Below are 6,000 nucleotides of genomic sequence, written 5' to 3' on the forward strand. Positions count from 1 at the left end.
ACCAAACTTAAAAATTGACACCAGACTCAAATAAGAAACATCAAATTATTTTTGGTTTTATGATTTTATTAATTTTTTGGATTTTTCGAAAATTAATTTTGAAAAAGAAAATAAGGATTCCAAAATTTTTAATAAAAATTTCAGTAATCATGCAATGTTAGTCTAAAGCTCCATTCCAGGAATTAGACATGGCTTACTAGCCAGCCAAGCTTTCAGTGAATGCTCCGGTCCAAAACACTAGACATGGCCAATGGCTAGTCAAGCTTCAGCATACAAATCAGGCATACAACAGCTGATCAGACGGGAGTCCAAGGGCTCTTGTGATGATAAGTTGAAACCTCGGTCCAAAAGAATTAGACATGGCTTCAGAGCCAGCCAGACTTCAACAAATCATCATGAAACTCTAGAATTCATTCTTAAAAATTCTGAAGAACATAGAATAATTTATTTATTTATTTTTGAAAATTTTTCGAAAATAAAAGAATAAAAAGAAAAACTTAAAATTAAAATAAAATTACCTAATCTGAGCAACAAGATGAACCGTCAGTTGTCCAAACTCAAACAATCCCCGGCAACGGCGCCAAAAACTTGGTGCACAAAATCGTGACTGTTCATTCCTTGGTAACGGCGCCAAAAACTTAATACGCACGTTCATAATCTTAGTTCTTTTTAACAACTTTGCACAACTAACCAGCAAGTGCACTGGGTCGTCCAAGTAATAAACCTTACGTGAGAAAGGGTCGATCCCACGGAGATTGTCGGCTTGAAGCAAGCTATGGTCATCTTGCAAATCTCAGTCAGGCAGATTCAAATGGTTATGGGATTTAAGATAATTAAAATATAAATAAAATATAAAATAGGATAGAGATACTTATATAATTCATTGGTGAGAATTTCAGATAGGCGTATGGAGATGCTTTGCTCCCTCTGAATCTCTGCTTTCCTACTGTCTTCATCCAATCATTCATACGCCTTTCCATGGCAAGCTGTATGTTGGGCATCACCGTTGTCAATGGCTACATCCCGTCCTCTCAGTGAAAATGGTCCAAATGCGCTGTCACCGCATGGCTAATCATCTGTTGGTTCTCGATCATGTTGGAATAGGATCCAGTGATCCTTTTGCGTCTGTCACTACGCCCAACACTCGCGAGTTTGAAGCTCGTCACAGTCATTCCTTCCCAGATCCTACTCGGAATACCACAGACAAGGTTTAGACTTTCCGGATCTCAAGAATGGCCGCCATTAATTCTAGCTTATACCACGAAGACTTTGATCGTGAACCAGGAGGCTAAGAGATATGCAATCGAGCTTGTTTTCATGTAGAACGAAAGTGTTTGTCAGGCACGCGTTCATAAGTGAGAATGGTGATGAGTGTCACATAATCATCACATTCATCATGTTCTTGTGTGTGAATGAATATCTTAGAATAAGAATAAGCTTGAATTGAATAAAAAAACAATAGTACTTTGCATTAATTCATGAGGAACAACAGAGCTCCACACCTTAATCTATGGTGTGTAGAAACTCTACCGTTGAAAATACATAAGTGATGGAGGTCAAGGCATGGCCGAATGGCCAGCCCCCTTAACGTGATCTCTGAACATAAAATTAGTCAAATACCAACCAGAGATGTGAAATAAATCACTAAAAGTAGTTTTTATACTAAACTAGTAGCTAGAGTTACATAAGATAAGTAAATGATGTAGAAATCCACTTCCGGGCCCACTTGGTGTGTGCTTGGGCTGAGCATTGAGCTTTCATGTGTAGAGACTCTTTTTGGAGTTAAACGCCAGGTTGTAGCCTGTTTCTGGCGTTTAACTCTGATTTGCGACCTATTTCTGGCGTTTAACTCCAGAATAGGGCAGGGAGTTGGCGTTTGAACAGCAGTTTGCATCATCAAAACTCGTGCAAAGGATGGACTATTATATATTGCTGGAAATCTCTGGATGTCTACTTTCCAACACAATTGAGAGCGCGCCAATTGGGTTTCTGTAGCTCCAGAAAATCCACTTCGAGTGGAGGGAGGTCAGAATCCAACAGCATCTGCAGTCCTTCTTCAGCCTCTGAATCAGATTTTTGCTCAAGTCCCTCAATTTCAGCCAGAAATTACCTGAAATCACAGAAAAACACACAAACTAATAGTAAAGTCCAGAAATGTGATTTTTGAATGAAAACTAATAAAAATATAATAAAAAGTGACACTCACCTTTGTCACTAATGCTGGAGCAGGCCAAGATTGCCCACATTAGTGGTCACGTTAAGACCATTAATTTGAAGGGTAACGTGGAGCAAGGGATGATATGCCAACGTTAGTGACACTAGCTGTTCATACCCTGGGTCGAGCTGTCCAAACCGGGATGTTCAGTAGCAAAGCGACCGACCTCTTTAGGTCAAGCGGCCGACTTCTTCACGAAGAACTCGGCCAAATCGACAGGAAAGCCTAAAGAAGGGTCCAACTCAAGGAATACGACCCAGATCCAGAGGCAACCCACGCCTATAGAGATAAGGGCGGTTCCATGGAAGATAAGCTGACCTCACCCAAAGATAAGATAAGATAACTAACTTATCTTATCTAAAAAGGTCACTCCTCATCATTATAAATACACTGGAGCACCCAGGTATAACTCATACTCTGATTCTACTAAAAAACCTGTTTAATACCCATGCTAAATTAAGCATCGGAGTCTCTTGCAGGTACCCCCACCCTCCGGTGACAAAGGATCAGCAGTGCAGCCAGTCCAACAAGTCGGACACAACAGCTCCGGCCGCCACCAACCAGCCGGACACGTCATCTCCGACCAGTACAGAAGATCTCATCCGAGATCGACCTACAGTTTCAGGTAACCCTCGGAACATTGGCGCTGTTGCCGGGGAACCTGGAAGTCATCCCAATACCATGGCAGACGGTCATGACAACGACCACGATTCAGATCTGGAAAACATAACACCGCACAAGAATGCGGACACTACGCTAAAGGATACTCCGGAATCCAACGGGGACAAAAACTCATCAAATCCGGGGGTAATAGAAGCACTTCAAGACCGCTTAAAGCAACTTGAAAAAGAAACCCAACAACAACGAGAGGTCGGGAAGGATCTACAAAGAGAGGTACGGTGGTGTCGAGAATTAGAAGATAAACTACTGCAATTAGAAGCCGATCTCAAATCAAAAGCTCCTCAAACCACTCCTGAGGAAAATTCACACAAAGAACAAGATCCATTTACCAAGGAAATCATGAAAACCAAAATTCTAAAAGACTTCAAACTCCCGGATATGATTTTGTATGATGACAGCACAGATCCCAACCATCATCTCAGCAATTTCAAGAAGCAGAATGTACATCACCGACGCCTCAGATGCCGTTCGCTGCAAAGCTTTTCCAACAACTCTCACGAAGACAGCAATCAGATGGTTCGACAACCTACCTCCAAAGTCCATCTCAAACTTTGATGACCTAGCCAAAAAATTCCTAGCCAGATTCTCCATCCAGAAAGATAAGGCCAAGCATGCCCCCAGTTTACTGGGGATCAAGCAAGGAGATCGGGAGAGCCTCCGCAACTACATGGAAAGATTCAACAAAACATGCATGGACATACAAATCTTGCCAACAGAGGCCGCCATCATGGGACTCATCAATGGCCTACGAGAAGGACCTTTTAGCCAATCCATATCAAAGAAGTACCCTACCTCCTTAGACGAAGTGCAGGAGCGAGCAGAAAAATACATCAACATAGAAGAAAACGCTCGGTTGGGAGAAACTTCAAAATCCGGGGTCCCCTGCAGAGATAAAGACAACGAATCCAAAAGGAAAGAAGATCGACAAGGGGAGAAAATAAAAAAATACCACAATTACACCCCTCTCAGGGCATCCCTAGTCGACGTATACAAAGAAGTCTGCCATACGGAGAAAATACCCCCAGCTCGGCCACTCAAAGGCAAAAGAGGAGGAGGAAACCGGAATGAATATTGCGAATATCATCGAGTGCGAGGGCACTCCACCAACGAGTGCTTCGATCTAAAGAACATCATAGAAAAATTGGTGAGGGAAGGAAAACTAGATCGGTTTCTAACCACCCGAGATGATGACCAAAGAAAGAGATGAAGGGACGAAGATATCGGACGAACCGCGCGATCACCTCGTACACCGGAAAGACACGTCCACATGATACACAGCGGATTCGCAGGGAGAGAAATCTCCAAATCATCTCACAAATGATATCTCAAAGAAGTATATCATGTCGAGGGAAAGGAGGAAGCACCCGACATCCCTGCAATCACATTCACTAAAGAGGACGCATCCGGTATCATCTCGGGACACGACGACCCCATGGTCATCATCATACTGGCAAATGCCAATCTCCACCGCACATTAATAGACCAAGGGAGCTCCGCCGACATCTAATTCAAAACTGCATTCGACAAGCTCGGCCTAGAAGACAAGGAGCTTAGGGCATACCCGAACAGTCTGTTCAGACTGGGAGATACCCCGGTACAACCACTGGGATACGTATCACTATATACAACCTTCGGAAAAGGGAACCAATCCAGGACACTCAAAATAGACTACATTGTGGTCGACGTGAGTTCAGCCTACAATGCTCTAATAGGTCGGACAACACTAAATCAACTCGGTGCAATAGTCTCGACTCCACATCTATGCATGAAATTCCCAACTACAGAGGGGATAGCCACAATAAAAGCAGATCAAAAGATGGCATGCCGCTGTTATAACGAAAGTCTAAACCTCAGAGGCAGAGGAGAAGAGTTTCATACAATTGAGCTTGGCGGAGTTCAGAGACGAGAAGAACTCCGTCCGCAGCCAGAAGGTGAGATTGAGAAAGTTCAGATCGGAGACACCTCGGACAAAACGACTAATATCGACACGATCCTGAGAGGAGACTCAAAAGAATTACTGGTACAATTCTTACGAGATAATGTCGATCTCTTCGCATGGAAAGCCGCAGACATGCCAAGCATAGACCCCAAGCTAATGTGCCACAAGTTGGCGGTCTATCCAGGATCTCGGCCGGTACAGCAAAGACGAAGAAAACTTGGGCCAGAGCGATCCCAAGCTGTGGAAGAACAGGTACAAGCATTACTGAAGGCAGGATTCATAAGAAAAGTCAAGTACCCACTATGGCTAGCCAACGTCGTCTTGGTGAGAAAATCAAATGGGAAGTGGCGAATGTGCACCGATTACACCGATCTCAACAAAGCCTGCCCAAAAGATCCTTACCCACTCCCAAGTATCGACGCTCTGGTAGATGCTTCCTCCAGATATAGATACCTCTCTTTTATGGACGCATACTCGGGATACAACCAAATCCCCATGTATCCACCAGATCAAGAAAAGACCTCGTTTTTAACACCGAAAGCGAACTACTGCTACATTGTGATGCCTTTCAGTCTCAAGAATGCGGGAGCTACTTATCAAAGGCTAATGAATAAAGTCTTCTCAGATCACATCGGAAAAATTATGGAAGTCTATGTGGACAACATATTGATAAAGACACAAAGTGAAGAGACATTATTGTCCGACCTGGCTCAAGTGTTTGACACTATAAGGAAGCATGACATGCGACTCAATCCCGCAAAATGCACCTTTGCAGTAGAAGCGGGCAAATTTTTAGGTTTCATGCTCACACAAAGAGGAATTGAAGCAAATCCGGATAAATGTCAAGCCATACTCAACATGAAAAGCCCAACCTGTGTCAAAGAAGCACAGCAACTCAACGGGAGATTGGCCACCCTATCCAGGTTCTTAGCAGGATCAACGATAAGATCTCTCCCCTTCTATGCTACTTTAAGAAAGGGAAAGCAGTTCGAATGGACAACAGAATGTGAACAAGCCTTCCAAGACTTCAAGGAATTCTTAGGACGGCCACCTATCCTATCTCGGCCACGAAAAGGAGAACCGCTCATATTATATCTCGCAGTAGGAAGCCGGGCAATAGCCTCAGCACTAGTCAGAGAAGACGAAAGTGGGCAACAACCTGTCT

The sequence above is a fragment of the Arachis hypogaea genome, chromosome 11, assembly GCF_003086295.3.
Source record: "Arachis hypogaea cultivar Tifrunner chromosome 11, arahy.Tifrunner.gnm2.J5K5, whole genome shotgun sequence".
Lineage (NCBI taxonomy): Eukaryota > Viridiplantae > Streptophyta > Magnoliopsida > Fabales > Fabaceae > Arachis > Arachis hypogaea.